Genomic DNA, 20,789 nt, shown 5'->3' on the forward strand with positions numbered 1-20,789 from the left:
CCACCTCTACCCCTGTAACTGCCCACCTCTCCCTCCTGTAACTGCCCACCTCTCTCTCCTGTAACTGCCCAACTCTCCCTCCTGTAACTGCCCACCTCTCCCCCATAACTGTCCACCTCTCCCCCCTGTAACTGCCCACTTCTCCCTCCTGTAACTGCCCAACTCTCTCTCCTGTAACTGCCACCTCTCCTCCCTGTTAATGCCCACCTCTCCCCCTGTAACTGCCAACCTCTCCCCCTGTAACTGCCAACCGCTCCCCCTTTAATTGCCCACCGCTCCCCACTGTGACTGCCCACCTCTCCCCCTGTAACTGCCCTCCTCTCCCCCCTGTAACTGCCCACCTCTCTGTCCTGTAACTGCCCACCTCTCCATCCTGTAACTGCCCACCTCTCTGTCCTGTAACTGCCCACATCTCCCCCCTGTGGCTGCCTACCTCTCCCCCTTGTAACTTCCCACCTCTCCATCCTGTAACTGCCCACCTCTTCCCCTGTAACTGCCCACCTCTCTGTCCTGTAACTGCCCACATCTGACTCCCATAACTGCCCATCTCTCCCCCTGTAACTGCCCACCTCTCCCCCCTGTAACTGCCACCTCTCCCCCCTGTAACTGCTCACCTTTCCCCCTTGTGACTGCCACCTCTCCATCCTGTAACTGCCCCCCTTTCCCCCCTATAACTGCCACCACTGCACCCTGTAACTGCCCACATCTCTGTCCTGTAACTGCCCACCTCTTGGTCCTGTAACTGCCCACCTCTCCCCCTGTAACTGCACACCTCTGATTCATGTAACTGCCCACCTCTCCATCCTGTAACTGCCCACCTCTCCGTCCTATAACTGCCCACCTCTCCGTCCTGTAACTGCCACCTCTCCCCCCTGTTACTGCCCACCTCTCCCCCTGTTACTGCCCACCACTCCCCCTGTAACTGCCCACCTCTCCCCCTGTAACTGCCCACCTCTCCCCCCTGTGGCTGCCCACCTCTCCCCTTGTAGCTGCCCACCTCTCCCCCCTGTAATTGCCCACCTCTGCAATATGCACCATCCACCTCTAAACCCTGTATATTCCACCCCTGCAGCCTGTAACTGCCCACCTCTCCATCCTGTAACTGCCCACCTCTCCGTCCTGTAACTGCCCACCTCTGTCCTATAACTGCCACCTCTCCCCTGTAACTGCCCACCTCTCACCCCTGTTACAGCCCACCTCTCCCCCCTGTAAATGCCCAACTCTCCCCCTGTAACTGCCTACCTCTCCCCCCTGTAACTACCCACCTCTTCAATATGCACCATCCACCTCTGTACCCTGTATCTTCCACCCCTGCAACCTGTAACTGCCCACCTCTCTGTCCTGTAACTGCCCACATCTCTGTCCTGGAACTGCCCACCTCTCCTCTGTAACTGCCCACCTCTCCCCCTGTTACAGCTAACCTCTCCCCCTGTAATTGCTCACCTCTACCCCCTATGGATGCCCACCTCTCACCCCGTAACTGCCCACCTCTCCCCCTGTTACTTCTCACCTCTCCCCCTGTAATTGCTCACCTCTACCCTCTTTGGCTGCCCACCTCTCCCCCCTGTAACTGCCACCTCTCCCAGCTGTAACTGCCACCTCTCCTCCCTGTAACTGGCAACCTCTCCCCCTGTAACTGCCCACCTCTCCCCCTGTAACTGCCCACCTCTCCCCCCTGTAATTGCCCACCTCTCCCCCCTGTGGCTGCCCACCTCTCTGTCCTGTAACTGCCCACCTCTCCCCCCTGTAACTGCCACCTCTCCCCCCCTGTAACTGCCCATCTCTCCCTCCTATAACTGCCCACCTCTCCCCCGTAACTGCCCACCTCTCCCCCTGTTACTGTTAAACCTCTCCCCCTGTAATTGCTCACCTCTACCCCCTGTGGCTGCCCACCTCTCCCCCCATAACTGCCCACCTCTCCCCCTGTTACTGCTAACCTCTCCCCTTGTAATTGCTCACCTCTACCCCCTGTGGCTGCCCACCTCTCCCCCCTGTAATGGCCCACTCTTCAATATGCACCATCCACCTCTGAACCCTGTATCTTCCACCCCTGCAACCTGTAACTGCCCACCTCTCTGTCCTGTAACTGTAACTGCCCAACTCTCTCTCTCCTGTAACTGCCCACCTCTCTCTCCTGCCTGTAACTGCCCACCTCTCCCCCATCACTGCCCACCTCTCCCCCCTGTATCTGCCCACCTCTCCCTCCTGTAACTGCCCACCTCTCTCCTGTAACTGCCTACCTCTCCCCGCTGTAACTGCCACCTCTCCACCTGTAACTGCCTAGCTCTCTGTCCTATATCTGCCCACCTCTCTCTCCTGTAACTGCCCATCTCTCCCTCCTATAACTGCCCACCTCTCCTCTGTAACTGCCCACCTCTCCCCTGTTACTGCTAACCTCTCCCCCTGTAATTGCTCACCTCTACCCCCTGTGGCTGCCCACCTCTCCCCCCTGTAACTGCCACCTCTCCACCTGTAACTGCCCACCTCTCCGTCCTATAACTGCCCAGCTCTCTCTCCTGTAACTGCCCATCTCTCCCTCCTATAACTGCCCACCTCTCCTCTGTAACTGCCCACCTCTCCCCCTGTTACTGCTAACCTCTCCCCCTGTAATTGCTCACCTCTACCCCCTGTGGCTGCCCACCTCTCCCCCCTGTAACTGCCACCTCTCCCAGCTGTAACTGCCACCTCTCCTCCCTGTTACTGCCCACCTCTCCCCCTGTAACTGCCAACCTCTCCCCCTGTAACTGCCAACCTCTCCCCCTGTAATTGCTCACCTCTACCCCCTGTGGCTGCCCACCTCTCCCCCTTGTAACTGCCACCTCTCCCAGTTATAACTGCCACCTCTCCTCCCTGTTACTGCCCACCTCTCCCCCTGTAACTGCCAACCTCTCCCCCTGTAACTGCCAACCTCTCCCCCCTGTAATTGCCAACCTCTCCCCCCTGTGGCTGCCCACCTCTCCCCCTGTAACTGCCCACCTCTCCCCCCTGTAATTGCCCACCTCTCCCCCCTGTGGTTGCCCACCTCTCTGTCCTGTAACTGCCCACCTCTCCCTCCTGTAACTGCCACCTCTACCCCCTGTAACTGCCCATCTCTCCCTCCTATAACTGCCCACCTCTCCCCCGTAACTGCCCACCTCTCCCCCTGTTACTGATAACCTCTCCCCCTGTAATTGCTCACCTCTACCCCCTGTGGCTGCCCACCTCTCCCCCCTGTAATTGCCCACCTCTTCAATATGCACCATCCACCTCTGAACCCTGTATCTTCCACCCCTGCAACCTGTAACTGCCCACCTCTCTGTCCTGTAACTGCCCACCTCTCTGTCCTGTAACTGCCCACCTCTCTCTCCTGTAACTGCCCACCTCTCTCTCCTGTAACTGCCCACCTCTCCCCTTGTAACTGCCACCTCTCCCCCCTGTAACTGCCACCTCTCCTCCCTGTTAATGCCCACCTCTCCCCCTGTAACTGCCATCCTCTCCCCCTGTAATTGCCCACTGCTCCCCCCTGTGGCTCCCCACCTCTCCCCTGTAACTGCCCACCTCTCCCCTGTAACTGCCCACCTCTCCCCCTGTAACTGCCCTCCTCACCCCCCTGTAACTGCCCACCTCTCCCCCTGTAACTGCCCACCTCTCCCCCCCCTTTAATTGCCCACCTCTCCCCCCTGTGACTGCCCACCTCTCTGTCCTGTAACTGCCCACCTCTCCCCCTGTAACTGCCCACCTCTGACTCCTGTAACTGCCCACCTCTCCATCCTGTAACTGCCCACCTCTCCCCCTGTAACTGCCACCTCTCCTCCCAGTAACTGCCACCACTGCACCCTGTAACTGCACAACTCTCTGTCCTGTAACTGCCCACTTCTCCATCCTGTAACTGCCCACCTCTCTGTCCTGTAATTGCCCACCTCTCCCCCCTGTGGCTGCCTACCTCTCCCCCCTGTAACTTCCCATCTCTCCGTCCTGTAACTGCCCACCTCTCCCCCCTGTAACTGCCCACCTCTCTGCCCTGTAACTGCCCACATCTGACTCCCGTAACTGCCCACCTCTCCCCCTGTAACTGTCCCCCTTTCCCCCCTATAATTGCCACCACTGCACCCTTTAACTGCACACCTCTCTGTCCTGTAACTGCCCACCTCTCCCCCCTGTAACTGCCCACCTCTCTGTCCTGTAACTGGCTACCTCTCCATCCTGTAACTGCCCACCTCTCCCCCTGTAACTGCCACCACTCCCCTCTGTAACTGCCACCAATGCACCCTGTAACTGCACACCTCTATGTCCTGTAACTGCCCACCTCTCCATCCTGTAACTGCCCACCTCTCTGTCCTGTAATTGCCCACCTCTCCCCCCTGTGGCTGCCCACCTCTCCCCCCTGTAACCTCCCACCTCTCCATCCTGTAACTGCCCACCTCTCCACCCTGTAACTGCCCACCTCTCTGTCCTGTAACTGCCCACCTCTCCCCCTGTAACTGCCCACCTCTCCCCCCGTAACTGACACCCCCCCTGTAACTGCTCACCTCTCCCCCCTGTAACTGCTCACCTCTCCCCCCTGTTACTGCTCACCTCTCCCCCTGTAATGCCCACCTTTCCCCCTGTTTCTGCACAGCTCTCCCCCCTGTAATTGCCCACCTCTCCGCCCTGTAACTGCCCACCTCTCCCCCCTGTAATTGCCCACCTCTGTAATATGCACCATCTACCTCTGAACCCTGTGTCTTCCACCCCTGCACCCTGATACTGCCCACCTCTCCCCCCTGTTACTGCCCACCTCTCCCCCCTGTAACTGCTACCTCTCCCCCCTGTTACTGCCCACCTCTCCCCCTCTAACTGCCCTCCTCTCCCCCCTGTAACTGTGCAGCTCTCCATCCTGTAACTGGCCACCTCTCCGTCCTGTAACTGCAACCTCGCCACCTGTAACTGCCCACCTCTCCCCTCTGTAAATGCTCACCTCTCCCCCCTGTTACTGCCCACATCGCCCTGTAACTGCCCACCTCTCCCCCCTGTGGCTGCCTACCTCTCCCCCCTGTAATTGCAATATGCACCATCCACCTCTGAACCCTGTATCTTCCACCCCTGCACCCTGTAACTGCCCACCTCTCTGTCCTGTAACTGCCCACCTCTCTGTCCTGTAACTGCCCACCTCTCTCTCCTGTAACTGCCCACCTCTCTCTCCTGTAACTGCCCACCTCTCCCCTTGTAACTGCCACCTCTCCCCCCTGTAACTGCCACCTCTCCTCCCTGTTAATGCCCACCTCTCCCCCTGTAACTGCCATCCTCTCCCCCTGTAATTGCCCACTGCTCCCCCCTGTGGCTCCCCACCTCTCCCCTGTAACTGCCCACCTCTCCCCTGTAACTGCCCACCTCTCCCCCTGTAACTGCCCTCCTCACCCCCCTGTAACTGCCCACCTCTCCCCCTGTAACTGCCCACCTCTCCCCCCCCTTTAATTGCCCACCTCTCCCCCCTGTGACTGCCCACCTCTCTGTCCTGTAACTGCCCACCTCTCCCCCCTGTAACTGCCCACCTCTGACTCCTGTAACTGCCCACCTCTCCATCCTGTAACTGCCCACCTCTCCCCCTGTAACTGCCACCTCTCCTCCCAGTAACTGCCACCACTGCACCCTGTAACTGCACAACTCTCTGTCCTGTAACTGCCCACTTCTCCATCCTGTAACTGCCCACCTCTCTGTCCTGTAATTGCCCACCTCTCCCCCCTGTGGCTGCCTACCTCTCCCCCCTGTAACTTCCCATCTCTCCGTCCTGTAACTGCCCACCTCTCCCCCCTGTAACTGCCCACCTCTCTGCCCTGTAACTGCCCACATCTGACTCCCGTAACTGCCCACCTCTCCCCCTGTAACTGTCCCCCTTTCCCCCCTATAATTGCCACCACTGCACCCTTTAACTGCACACCTCTCTGTCCTGTAACTGCCCACCTCTCCCCCCTGTAACTGCCCACCTCTCTGTCCTGTAACTGGCTACCTCTCCATCCTGTAACTGCCCACCTCTCCCCCTGTAACTGCCACCACTCCCCTCTGTAACTGCCACCAATGCACCCTGTAACTGCACACCTCTATGTCCTGTAACTGCCCACCTCTCCATCCTGTAACTGCCCACCTCTCTGTCCTGTAATTGCCCACCTCTCCCCCCTGTGGCTGCCCACCTCTCCCCCCTGTAACCTCCCACCTCTCCATCCTGTAACTGCCCACCTCTCCACCCTGTAACTGCCCACCTCTCTGTCCTGTAACTGCCCACCTCTCCCCCTGTAACTGCCCACCTCTCCCCCCGTAACTGACACCCCCCCTGTAACTGCTCACCTCTCCCCCCTGTAACTGCTCACCTCTCCCCCCTGTTACTGCTCACCTCTCCCCCTGTAATGCCCACCTTTCCCCCTGTTTCTGCGCAGCTCTCCCCCCTGTAATTGCCCACCTCTCCGCCCTGTAACTGCCCACCTCTCCCCCCTGTAATTGCCCACCTCTGTAATATGCACCATCTACCTCTGAACCCTGTGTCTTCCACCCCTGCACCCTGATACTGCCCACCTCTCCCCCCTGTTACTGCCCACCTCTCCCCCCTGTAACTGCTACCTCTCCCCCCTGTTACTGCCCACCTCTCCCCCTCTAACTGCCCTCCTCTCCCCCCTGTAACTGTGCAGCTCTCCATCCTGTAACTGGCCACCTCTCCGTCCTGTAACTGCAACCTCGCCACCTGTAACTGCCCACCTCTCCCCTCTGTAAATGCTCACCTCTCCCCCCTGTTACTGCCCACATCGCCCTGTAACTGCCCACCTCTAACCCCTGTGGCTGCCTACCTCTCCCCCCTGTAATTGCAATATGCACCATCCACCTCTGAACCCTGTATCTTCCACCCCTGCACCCTGTAACTGCCCACCTCTCTGTCCTATAACTGCCCACTTCTCTGTCCTATAACTGCCCACCTCTCCATCCTGTAACTGCCCACCTCTCCATCCTGTAACTGCCACCTCTCCCCATGTAACTGCCCACCTCTCCCCCCTGTAACTGCCCATGTCTCCCCCTTGTTACTGCCCAACTCTCCCCCCTGTTACTGCCCATCTCTCCCCCATATAAATGCCCACCTCTCCCTCCTGTAACTGCCACCTCTCCCCCCTGTAACTGCCCACCTCTCCCCCTCTAACTGTGCACGTCTCTGTCCTGTAACTGCTACCTCTCCCCCCTGTTACTGCCCACATCTCCCCCTCTAACTGCCCACCTCTCAACCCTGTAACTGTGTACCTCTCCATCCTGTAACTGCCCACCTCTCAGTCCTGTAACTGCTACCTCTCCCCCTGTAACTGCCCAACTCTCCCCTCTGTAACTGCTTACCTCTCCCCCCTGTGACTACCCACCTCCCCCTGTAACTGCCAACCTCTCCCCCTGTAATTGCCCACCGCTCCCCCCTGTGGCTGCCCACCTCTCCCCCCTGTAACTGCCACCTCTCCCAGCTGTAACTGCCACCTCTCCTCCCTGTTACTGCCCACCTCTCCCCCTGTAACTGCCAACCTCTCCCCCTGTAACTGCCAACCTCTCCCCCTGTAATTGCTCACCTCTACCCCTGTGGCTGCCCACCTCTCCCCCTTGTAACTGCCACCTCTCCCAGTTATAACTGCCACCTCTCCTCCCTGTTACTGCCCACCTCTCCCCCTGTAACTGCCAACCTCTCCCCCTGTAACTGCCAACCTCTCCCCCCTGTAATTGCCCACCTCTCCCCCCTGTGGCTGCCCACCTCTCCCCCTGTAACAGCCCACCTCTCCCCCCTGTAATTGCCCACCTCCCCCCCCTGTGGTTGCCCACCTCTCTGTCCTGTAACTGCCCACCTCTCCCTCCTGTAACTGCCACCTCTACCCCCTGTAACTGCCCATCTCTCCCTCCTATAACTGCCCACCTCTCCCCCGTAACTGCCCACCTCTCCCCCTGTTACTGATAACCTCTCCCCCTGTAATTGCTCACCTCTACCCCCTGTGGCTGCCCACCTCTCCCCCCTGTAATTGCCCACCTCTTCAATATGCACCATCCACCTCTGAACCCTGTATCTTCCACCCCTGCAACCTGTAACTGCCCACCTCTCTGTCCTGTAACTGCCCACCTCTCTGTCCTGTAACTGCCCACCTCTCTCTCCTGTAACTGCCCACCTCTCTCTCCTGTAACTGCCCACCTCTCCCCTTGTAACTGCCACCTCTCCCCCCTGTAACTGCCACCTCTCCTCCCTGTTAATGCCCACCTCTCCCCCTGTAACTGCCATCCTCTCCCCCTGTAATTGCCCACTGCTCCCCCCTGTGGCTCCCCACCTCTCCCCTGTAACTGCCCACCTCTCCCCTGTAACTGCCCACCTCTCCCCCTGTAACTGCCCTCCTCACCCCCCTGTAACTGCCCACCTCTCCCCCTGTAACTGCCCACCTCTCCCCCCCCTTTAATTGCCCACCTCTCCCCCCTGTGACTGCCCACCTCTCTGTCCTGTAACTGCCCACCTCTCCCCCCTGTAACTGCCCACCTCTGACTCCTGTAACTGCCCACCTCTCCATCCTGTAACTGCCCACCTCTCCCCCTGTAACTGCCACCTCTCCTCCCAGTAACTGCCACCACTGCACCCTGTAACTGCACAACTCTCTGTCCTGTAACTGCCCACTTCTCCATCCTGTAACTGCCCACCTCTCTGTCCTGTAATTGCCCACCTCTCCCCCCTGTGGCTGCCTACCTCTCCCCCCTGTAACTTCCCATCTCTCCGTCCTGTAACTGCCCACCTCTCCCCCCTGTAACTGCCCACCTCTCTGCCCTGTAACTGCCCACATCTGACTCCCGTAACTGCCCACCTCTCCCCCTGTAACTGTCCCCCTTTCCCCCCTATAATTGCCACCACTGCACCCTTTAACTGCACACCTCTCTGTCCTGTAACTGCCCACCTCTCCCCCCTGTAACTGCCCACCTCTCTGTCCTGTAACTGGCTACCTCTCCATCCTGTAACTGCCCACCTCTCCCCCTGTAACTGCCACCACTCCCCTCTGTAACTGCCACCAATGCACCCTGTAACTGCAAACCTCTATGTCCTGTAACTGCCCACCTCTCCATCCTGTAACTGCCCACCTCTCTGTCCTGTAATTGCCCACCTCTCCCCCCTGTGGCTGCCCACCTCTCCCCCCTGTAACCTCCCACCTCTCCATCCTGTAACTGCCCACCTCTCCACCCTGTAACTGCCCACCTCTCTGTCCTGTAACTGCCCACCTCTCCCCCTGTAACTGCCCACCTCTCCCCCCGTAACTGACACCCCCCCTGTAACTGCTCACCTCTCCCCCCTGTAACTGCTCACCTCTCCCCCCTGTTACTGCTCACCTCTCCCCCTGTGATGCCCACCTTTCCCCCTGTTTCTGCGCAGCTCTCCCCCCTGTAATTGCCCACCTCTCCGCCCTGTAACTGCCCACCTCTCCCCCCTGTAATTGCCCACCTCTGTAATATGCACCATCTACCTCTGAACCCTGTGTCTTCCACCCCTGCACCCTGATACTGCCCACCTCTCCCCCCTGTTACTGCCCACCTCTCCCCCCTGTAACTGCTACCTCTCCCCCCTGTTACTGCCCACCTCTCCCCCTCTAACTGCCCTCCTCTCCCCCCTGTAACTGTGCAGCTCTCCATCCTGTAACTGGCCACCTCTCCGTCCTGTAACTGCAACCTCGCCACCTGTAACTGCCCACCTCTCCCCTCTGTAAATGCTCACCTCTCCCCCCTGTTACTGCCCACATCGCCCTGTAACTGCCCACCTCTCCCCCCTGTGGCTGCCTACCTCTCCCCCCTGTAATTGCAATATGCACCATCCACCTCTGAACCCTGTATCTTCCACCCCTGCACCCTGTAACTGCCCACCTCTCTGTCCTATAACTGCCCACTTCTCTGTCCTATAACTGCCCACCTCTCCATCCTGTAACTGCCCACCTCTCCATCCTGTAACTGCCACCTCTCCCCCTGTAACTGCCCACCTCTCCCCCCTGTAACTGCCCATGTCTCCCCCTTGTTACTGCCCAACTCTCCCCCCTGTTACTGCCCATCTCTCCCCCATATAAATGCCCACCTCTCCCTCCTGTAACTGCCACCTCTCCCCCCTGTAACTGCCCACCTCTCCCCCTCTAACTGTGCACGTCTCTGTCCTGTAACTGCTACCTCTCCCCCCTGTTACTGCCCACATCTCCCCCTCTAACTGCCCACCTCTCAACCCTGTAACTGTGTACCTCTCCATCCTGTAACTGCCCACCTCTCAGTCCTGTAACTGCTACCTCTCCCCCTGTAACTGCCCAACTCTCCCCTCTGTAACTGCTCACCTCTCCCCCCTGTGACTACCCACCTCCCCCTGTAACTGCCAACCTCTCCCCCTGTAATTGCCCACCGCTCCCCCCTGTGGCTGCCCACCTCTCCCCTGTAACTGCCCACCTCTCCCTCCTGTAACTGCCACCTCTCCCCCCTGTAACTGCCTACCTCTCCCCCTGTAACTGCCCACCTCTCCGTCCTGTAACTGCTACCTCTCCCCCCTGTTACTGCCAACCTCTCCCCCTCTAACTGCCCACCTCTCCCCCCTGTAAATGTGCACCTCTCCATCCTGTAACTGCCCAACTCTCTGTCCTGTAACTGCTACCTCTCCCCCTGTAACTGTCCACCTCTCCCCTCTGTAACTGCCCACCTCTCCCCCCTGTTACTGCCCACCTCCCCCTGTAACTGCCCACCTCTCCCCCCTGTAACTGCCCACCTTTCCCCCCTGTGGCTGCCTACCTCTCCCCTCTGTAATTGCCCACCTCTGCAATATGCACCATCCACCTCTGAACCCTGTATCTTCCACCCCTGCACCCTGTAAGTGCCCACCTCTCTGTCCTGTAACTGCACACCTCTCCATCCTGTAACTGCCACCTCTCCCCCTGTAACTGCCCACCTCTTCCCTCTGTAACTGCCCACGTCTCCCCCTTTTTACTGCCCACCTCTCCCCCCTGTTACTGCCCACCTCTCCCTCCTGTAACTGCCCACCTCTCCCCCCTGTAACTTCCCACCTCTCCCCCCTGTGGCTGACCACCTCTGCAATATGCACCATCCACCTCTGAGCCCTGTATCCTCCACCCCTGCACCCTGTAACTGCCCACCTCTCCATCCTGTAACTGCCACCTCTCCCCCTGTAACTGCCCACCTCTCCCCCCTGTAACTGCCCATGTCTCCCCCTTGTTACTGCCCAACTCTCCCCCCTGTTACTGCCCACCTCTCCCCCATATAAATGCCCACCTCTCCCTCCTGAAACTGCCACCTCTCCCCCCTGTAACTGCCCACCTCTCCCCCTGTAACTGTGCACGTCTCTGTCCTGTAACTGCTACCTCTCCCCCCTGTTACTGCCCACCTCTCCCCCTCTAACTGCCCACCTCTCCCCCCTGTAACTGTGTACCTCTCCATCCTGTAACTGCCCACCTCTCAGTCCTGTAACTGCTACCTCTCCCCCTGTAACTGTCCAACTCTCCCCTCTGTAACTGCTCACCTCTCCCCCAAGTGACTGCCCACCTCCCCCTGTAACTGCCAACCTCTCCCCCTGTAATTGCCCACCTCTCCCCCCTGTGGCTGCCCACCTCTCCCCTGTAACTGCCCACCTCTCCCTCCTGTAACTGCCACCTCTCCCCCCTGTAACTGCCCACCTCTCCCCCTGTAACTGCCCACCTCTCCATCCTGTAACTGCTGCCTCTCCCCCCTGTTACTGCGAACCTCTCCCCCTCTAACTGCCCACCTCTCCGTCCTGTAAATGTGCACCTCTCCATCCTGTAACTGCCCAACTCTCCGTCCTGTAACTGCTACCTCTCCCCCTGTAACTGTCCACCTCTCCCCTCTGTAACTGCCCACCTCTCCCCCCTGTGGCTGCCCACCTCTCCCCTGTAACTGCCCACCTCTCCCTCCTGTAACTGCCACCTCTCCCCCCTGTAACTGCCCACCTCTCCCCCTGTAACTGCCCACCTCTCCATCCTGTAACTGCTGCCTCTCCCCCCTGTTACTGCCAACCTCTCCCCCTCTAACTGCCCACCTCTCCGTCCTGTAAATGTGCACCTCTCCATCCTGTAACTGCCCAACTCTCCGTCCTGTAACTGCTACCTCTCCCCCTGTAACTGTCCACCTCTCCCCTCTGTAACTGCCCACCTCTCCCCCCTGTTACTGCCCACCTCCCCCTGTAACTGCCCACCTCTCCCCCCTGTAACTGCCCACCTTTCCCCCCTGTGGCTGCCTACCTCTCCCCCCTGTAATTGCCCACCTCTGCAATATGCACCATCCACCTCTGAACCCTGTATCTTCCACCCCTGCACCCTGTAAGTGCCCACCTCTCTGTCCTGTAACTGCACACATCTCCATCCTGTAACTGCCACCTCTCCCCCTGTAACTGCCCACCTCTTCACTCTGTAACTGCCCACGTCTCCCCCTTTTTACTGCCCACCTCTCCCCCCTGTTACTGCCCACCTCTCCCTCCTGTAACTGCCCACCTCTCCCCCCTGTAACTTCCCACCTCTCCCCCCTGTGGCTGACCACCTCTGCAATATGCACCATCCACCTCTGAGCCCTGTATCCTCCACCCCTGCACCCTGTAACTGCCCACATCTCTGTCCTGTAACTGCCCATCTCTCCATCCTGTAACTGCCACCTCTCCATCCTGCAACTGCCCACCTCTCCATCCTGCAACTGCCACCTCTCCCCCTGTAACTGCCACCTCTCCCCCCTGTAACTGCCCATCTCTCCCTCCTGTAACTGCCCTCCTCTCCCCCCTGTAACTGCCCACCTCTCCCCCCTGTGGCTGCCCACCTCTCCCCCTGTAAGTGCCCACCTCTCCCTCCTGTAACTGCCCACATCTCTCTCCTGTAACTGCCCTCCTCTCCCTCCTGTAACTGCCAGCCTCTCCCTCCTGTAACTGCCCACCTCTCTCTCCTGTAACTGCCCACCTCTCCCCCCTGTAACTGCCACCTCTCCCCCTGTAACTGCCCATCTCTCCCTCCTATAACTGCCCACCTCTCCCCCGTAACTGCCCACCTCTCCCCCTGTTACTGCTAACCTCTCCCCCTGTAATTGCTCACCTCTACCCCCTGTGGCTGCCCACCTCTCCCCCCGTAACTGCCCACCTCTCCCCGTTACGGCTAACCTCTCCCCTTGTAATTGCTCACCTCTACCCCCTGTGGCTGCCCACTTCTCCCCCTGTAATTGCCCACCTCTTCAATATGCACCATCCATCTCTGAATCTTGTATCTTCCACCCCTGCAACCTGTAACTACCCACCTCTCTGTCCTGTAACTGCCCACCTCTACCCCTGTAACTGCCCACCTCTCCCTCCTGTAACTGCCCACCTCTCTCTCCTGTAACTGCCCAACTCTCCCTCCTGTAACTGCCCACATCTCCCCCATAACTGCCCACCTCTCCCCCCTGTAACTGCCCGCCTCTCCCTCCTGTAACTGCCCACCTCTCTCTCCTGTAACTGCCACCTCTCTTCCCTGTTAATGCCCACCTCTCCCACTGTAACTGCCAACCTCTCCCCCAGTAACTGCCAACCGCTCCCCCTGTAATTGCCCACCGCTCCCCCCTGTGGCTGCCCACCTCTCTCCTGTAACTGCACACCTCTCCCCCTGTAACTGCCCTCCTCTCCCCCCTGTAACTGCCCACCTCTCTGTCCTGTAACTGCCCACCTCTCCGTCCTGTAACTGCCCACCTCTCTGTCCTGTAACTGCCCACATCTCCCTCCTGTGGCTGCCTACCTCTCCCCCTTGTAACTTCCCACCTCTCCATCCTGTAACTGCCCACCTCTCCCCCCTGTAACTGCCCACCTCTCTGTCCTGTAACTGCCCACTTCTGACTCCCATAACTGCCCATCTCTCCATCTGTAACTGCCCACGTCTCCCCCCTGTAACTGCCACCTCTCCCCCCTGTAACTGCTCACCTCTCCCCCTTGTGACTGCCACCTCTCCATCCTGTAACTGCCCCCCTTTCCCCCCTATAACTGCCACCACCGCACCCTGTAACTGCCCACCTCTCCCCCTGTAACTGCCCACCTCTCCCCCCTGTAACTGCCACCACTGCACCCTGTAACTGCCCACCTCTCCCCCTGTAACTGCCCACCTCTCCAACCTGTAACTGCCACCACTGCACCCTGTAACTGCCTACATCTCTGTCCTGTAACTGCCCACCTCTCGGTCCTGTAACTGCCCACCTCTCCCCCTGTAACTGCACACCTCTGATTCATGTAACTGCCCTCCTCTCCATCCTGTAACTGCCCACCACTCCATCCTGTAACTGCTCACCTCTCTGTCCTGTAACTGCCACCTCTCTGTCCTGTTACTGCCCACCTCTTCCCCTGTTACTGCCCACCTCTCCCCCTGTAACTGCCCACCTCTCACCCCTGTGGCTGCCCACCTCTCCCCTTGTGGCTGCCCACCTCTCCACCCCGTAATTGCCCACCTCTGCAATATGCACCATCCACCTCTAAACCCTGTATATTCCACCCCTGCAGCCTGTAACTGCCCACCTCTCCATCCTGTAACTGCCCACCTCTCCCCCCTGTAACTGCCCACATCTGACTCCCATAACTGCCCATCTCTCCCCCTGTAACTGCCCACGTCTCCCCCCTGTAACTGCCACCTCTCCCCCCTGTAACTGCTCACCTCTCCCCCTTGTGACTGCCACCTCTCCATCCTATAACTGCCCCCCTTTCCCCCTATAACTGCCACCACCGCACACTGTAACTGCCCACCTCTCCCCCCTGTAACTGCCCACCTCTCCCCCCTGTAACTTCCTCCTCCCCCCCTGTAACTGCCACCTCCCCCCCTGTAACTGCCACCACTGCACCCTGTAACTGCCCACCTCTCCCGCTGTAACTGCCCACCTCTCCCCCTGTAACTGCCCACCTCTCGGTCCTGTAATTGCCCACCTCTCCCCCTGTAACTGCACACCTCTGATTCATGTAACTGCCCACCTCTCCATCCTGTAACTGCCCACCTCTCCGTCCTGTAACTGCCCACCTCTCTGTCCTGTAACTGCCACCTCTCCCCCCTGTTACTGCCCACCTCTCCCCCTGTTACAGCCCACCTCTCCCCCTGTAACTGCCCACCTCTCCCTCCTGTGGCTGCCCACCTCTCCCCTTGTGGCTGCCCACCTCTCCCCCCCGTAATTGCCCACCTCTGTAATATGCACCATCCACCTCTAAACCCTGTATATTCCACCCCTGCAGCCTGTAACTGCCCACCTCTCCATCCTGTAACTGCCCACCTCTCCGTCCTGTAACTGCCCACCTCAGTCCTATAACTGCCACCTCTCCCCTGTAACTGCCCACCTCTCACCCCTGTTACAGCCCACCTCTCCCCTCTGTAACTGCCCACCTCTCCACCCTGTAACTGCCCTCCTCTTCAATATGCACCATCCACCTCTGTACCCTGTATCTTCCACCCCTGCAACCTGTAACTGTCCTGTAACTGCCCACCTCTCTGTCCTGTAACTGCCCACCTCTACCCCCTGTAACTGTCCACCTCTCCCTCCTGTAACTGCCCAACTCTCTCTCTCCTGTAACTGCCCACCTCTCCCTCCTGTAACTGCCCACCTCTCCCCCATAACTGCCCACCTCTCCCCCTTGTATCTGCCCACCTCTCCCTCCTGTAACTGCCCACCTCTCTCCAGTAACTGCCCACCTCTCCCCCCTGTAACTGCCACCTCTCCACCTGTAACTGCCCACCTCTCTGTCCAATAACTGCCCACCTCTCTCTCCTGTAACTGCCCATCTCTCCCTCCTATAACTGCCCATCTCTCCCTCCTATAACTGCCCATCTCTCCCTCCTATAACTGCCCACCTCTCCTCTGTAACTGTCCACCTCTCCCCCTGTTACAGTTAACCACTCCCCCTGTAATTGCTCACCTCTACACCCTATGGATGCCCACCTCTCCCCCCGTAACTGCCCACCTCTCCCCCTGTTACTTCTAACCTCTCCCCCTGTAATTGCTCACCTCTACACCCTTTGGCTGCCCACCTCTCCCCCCTGTAACTGCCACCTCTCCCAGCTGTAACTGCCACCTCTCCTCCCTGTTACTGCCCACCTCTCCCCCTGTAACTGCCAACCTCTCCCCCTGTAACTGGCAACAACTCCCCCTGTAATTGCCCACCTCTCCCCCCTGTGGCTGCCCACCTCTCCCCCTGTAACTGCCCACCTATCCCCTGTAACTCCCCTCCTCTCACCCCTGTAACTGCCCACCTCTCCCCCTGTAACTGCCCACCTCTCCCCCCTGTAATTCCCACCTCTCCCCCCTGTGGCTGCCCACCTCTCTGTCCGGTAACTGCCCACCTCTCCCCCCTGTAACTGCCACCTCTCCCCCTGTAACTGCCCATCTCTCCCTCCTATAACTGCCCACCTCTCCCCCGTAACTGCCCACCTCTCCCCCTGTTACTGTTAAACCTCTCCCCCTGTAATTGCTCACCTCTACCCCCTGTGGCTGCCCACCTCTCCCACCGTAACTGCCCACCTCTCCCCCTGTTACTGCTAACCTCTCCCCTTGTAATTGCTCACCTCTACCCCCTGTGGCTGCCCTCCTCTCCCCCCTGTAATTGCCCACTCTTCAATATGCACCATCCACCTCTGAACCCTGTATCTTCCACCCCTGCAACCTGTAACTGCCCACCTCTCTGTCCTGTAACTGTAGCTGCCCAACTCTCTCTCTCCTGTAACTGCCCACCTCTCTGCCCTGTAACTGCCCACCTCTCCCCCCTGTAACTGCCCACCCCTCCCCCCTGTAACTGCCTCCTCCCCCCCTGTAACTGCCACCTCCCCCCCTGTAACTGCCACCACTGCACCCTGTAACTGCCCACCTCTCCCCCTGTAACTGCCCACCTCTTCAACCTGTAACTGCCACCACTGCACCCTGTAACTGCCCACATCTCTGTCCTGTAACTGCCCACCTCTTGGTCCTGTAACTGCCCACCTCTCCCCCTGTTACTGCCCACCTCTCCCCCTGTAACTGCCCACCTCTCCCCCCTGTGGCTGCCCACCTCTCCCCTTGTGGCTGCGCACCTCTCCACCCTGTAATTGCCCACCTATGCAATATGCACCATCCACCTCTAAACCCTGTATATTCCACCCCTGCAGCCTGTAACTGCCCACCTCTCCATCCTGTAACTGCCCACCTCTCCGTCCTGTAACTGCCCACCTCTGTCCTATAACTGCCACCTCTCCCCTGTAACTGCCCACCTATCACCCCTGTTACAGCCCACCTCTCCCCCCAGTAACTGCCCACCTCTCCCCCCTGTAACTGCCCTCCTCTTCAATATGCACCATCCACCTCTGTACCCTGTATCTTCCACCCCTGCAACCTGTAACTGCCCACCTCTCTGTCCTGTAACTGCCCACCTCTCTGTCCTGTAACTGCCCACCTCTACCCCCTGTAACTGTCCACCTCTCCCTCCTGTAACTGCCCAACTCTCTTTCTCCTGTAACTGCCCACCTCTCCCTCCTGTAACTGCCCACCTCTCCCCCATAACTGCCCACCTCTCCCCCTTGTATCTGCCCACCTCTCCCTCCTGTAACTGCCCACCTCTCTCCAGTAACTGCCCACCTCTCCCCCCTGTAACTGCCACCTCTCTCTCCTGTAACTGCCCATCTCTCCCTCCTATAACTGCCCATCTCTCCGTCCTATAACTGCCCATCTCTCCCTCCTATAACTGCCCACCTCTCCTCTGTAACTGCCCACCTCTCCCCCTGTTACAGCTAACCACTCCCCCTGTAATTGCTCACCTCTACACCCTATGGATGCCCACCTCTCACCCCCGTAACTGCCCACCTCTCCCCCTGTTACTTCTAACCTCTCCCCCTGTAATTGCTCACCTCTACCCCCTTTGGCTGCCCACCTCTCCCCCCTGTAACTGCCTCCTCTCCCAGCTGTAACTGCCACCTCTCCTCCCTGTTACTGCCCACCTCTCCCCCTGTAACTGCCAACCTCTCCCCCTGTAACTGGCAACCTATCCCCCTGTAATTGCCCACCACTCCCCCCTGTGGCTGCCCACCTCTCCCCCTGTAACTGCCCACCTATCCCCTGTAACTCCCCCCTCTCCCCCCTGTAACTGCCCACCTCTCCCCCTGTAACTGCCCACCTCTCCCCCTGTAATTGCCCACCTCTCCCCCCTGTGGCTGCCCACCTCTCTGTCCTGTAACTGCCCACCTCTCCCCCCTGTAACTGCCTCCTCTCCCCCTGTAACTGCCCATCTCTCCCTCCTATAACTGCCCACCTCTCCCCCGTAACTGCCCACCTCTCCCCCTGTTACTGTTAAACCTCTCCCCCTGTAATTGCTCACCTCTACCCCCTGTGGCTGCCCACCTCTCCCCCCGTAACTGCCCACCTCTCCCCCTGTTACTGCTAACCTCTCCCCTTGTAATTGCTCACCTCTACCCCCTGTGGCTGCCCACCTCTCCCCCCTGTAATTGCCCACTCTTCAATATGCACCATCCACCTCTGAACCCTGTATCTTCCACCCCTGCAACCTGTTACTGCCCACCTCTCTGTCCTGCAACTGTAGATGCCCAACTCTCTCTCTCCTGTAACTGCCCACCTCTCCCTCCTGTAACTGCCCACCTCTCCCCCATAACTGCCCACCTCTGCCACCTGTATCTGCCCACCTCTCCCCACTGTAACTGCCCACCTCTCCCCCTGTAACTGCCCACCTCTCCACCCCTGTAATTGCCCACCTCTCCCCCCTGTGGCTGCCCACCTCTCTGTCCTGTAACTGCCCACCACTCCCCCCTGTAACTGCCCACCTCTGACTCCTGTAACTGCCCACCTCTCCATCCTGTAACTGCCCTCCTCTCCCCCTGTAACTGCCACCTCTCCACCCTGTAACTGCCACCACTGCACCCTGTAACTGCACACCTCTCTGTCCTGTAACTGCCCACTTCTCCGTCCTGTAACTGCCCACCTCTCTGTCCTGTAATTGCCCACCTCTCCCCCCTGTGGCTGCCTACCTCTCCCCCCTGTAACTTCCCATCTCTCCATCCTGTAACTGCCCAATTCTCCCCCCTGTAACTGCCCACCTCTCTGCCCTGTAACTGCCCACATGTGACTCCCGTAACTGCCCACCTCTCCCCCTGTAACTGTCCCCCTTTCCCCCCTATAACTGCCACCACTGCACCCTGTAACTGCACACCTCTCTGTCCTGTAACTGCCCACCTCTCCCCCCTGTAACTGCCCACCTCTCTGTCCTGTAACTGCCCACCTCTCCATCCTGTAACTGCCCACCTCTCCCCCTGTAACTGCCACCACTCCCCTCTGTAACTGCCACCAATGCACCCAGTAACTGCCCACCTCTCCACCCTGTAACTGCCCACCTCTCTGTCCTGTAACTGCCCACCTCTCCCCCTGTAACTGCCCACCTCTCCCTCCTGTAACTGCCCACCTCTCCCCCATAACTGCCCACCTCTCCCCCTTGTATCTGCCCACCTCTCCCTCCTGTAACTGCCCACCTCTCTCCTGTAACTGCCCACCTGTCCCCCTTGTAACTGCCACCTCTCCACCTGTAACTGCCCACCTCTCCGTCCAATAACTGCCCACCTCTCTATCCTGTAACTGCCCATCTCTCCCTCCTATAACTGCCCATCTCTCCCTCCTATAACTGCCCACCTCTCCTCTGTAACTGCCCACCTCTCCCCCTGTTACAGCTAACCACTCCCCCTGTAATTGCTCACCTCTACCCCCTATGGATGCCCACCTCTCCCCCCGTAACTGCCCACCGCTCCCCCTGTTACCTCTAACCTCTCCCCCTGTAATTGCTCACCTCTACCCCCTTTGGCTGCCCACCTCTCCCCCCTGTAACTGCCACCTCTCCCAGCTGTAACTGCCACCTCTCCTCCCTGTTACTGCCCACCTCTCCCCCTGTAACTGCCAACCTCTCCCCCTGTAACTGGCAACCTCTCCCCCTGTAATTGCCCACCTCTCCCCCCTGTGAATGCCCACCTCTCCCCCTGTAACTGCCCACCTATCCCCTGTAACTCCCCTCCTCTCCCCCCTGTAACTGCCTCCTCTCCCAGCTGTAACTGCCACCTCTCCTCCCTGTTACTGCCCACCTCTCCCCCTGTAACTGCCAACCTCTCCCCCTGTAACTGGCAACCTATCCCCCTGTAATTGCCCACCACTCCCCCCTGTGGCTGCCCACCTCTCCCCCTGTAACTGCCCACCTATCCCCTGTAACTCCCCCCTCTCCCCCCTGTAACTGCCCACCTCTCCCCCTGTAACTGCCCACCTCTCCCCCTGTAATTGCCCACCTCTCCCCCCTGTGGCTGCCCACCTCTCTGTCCTGTAACTGCCCACCTCTCCCCCCTGTAACTGCCTCCTCTCCCCCTGTAACTGCCCATCTCTCCCTCCTATAACTGCCCACCTCTCCCCCGTAACTGCCCACCTCTCCCCCTGTTACTGTTAAACCTCTCCCCCTGTAATTGCTCACCTCTACCCCCTGTGGCTGCCCACCTCTCCCCCCGTAACTGCCCACCTCTCCCCCTGTTACTGCTAACCTCTCCCCTTGTAATTGCTCACCTCTACCCCCTGTGGCTGCCCACCTCTCCCCCCTGTAATTGCCCACTCTTCAATATGCACCATCCACCTCTGAACCCTGTATCTTCCACCCCTGCAACCTGTTACTGCCCACCTCTCTGTCCTGCAACTGTAGATGCCCAACTCTCTCTCTCCTGTAACTGCCCACCTCTCCCTCCTGTAACTGCCCACCTCTCCCCCATAACTGCCCACCTCTGCCACCTGTATCTGCCCACCTCTCCCCACTGTAACTG

This window comes from Taudactylus pleione, unplaced genomic scaffold (assembly GCF_031769625.1).
Source record: "Taudactylus pleione unplaced genomic scaffold, aTauple2 ptg000830l, whole genome shotgun sequence".
Classification (NCBI taxonomy): Eukaryota; Metazoa; Chordata; class Amphibia; order Anura; family Myobatrachidae; genus Taudactylus; species Taudactylus pleione.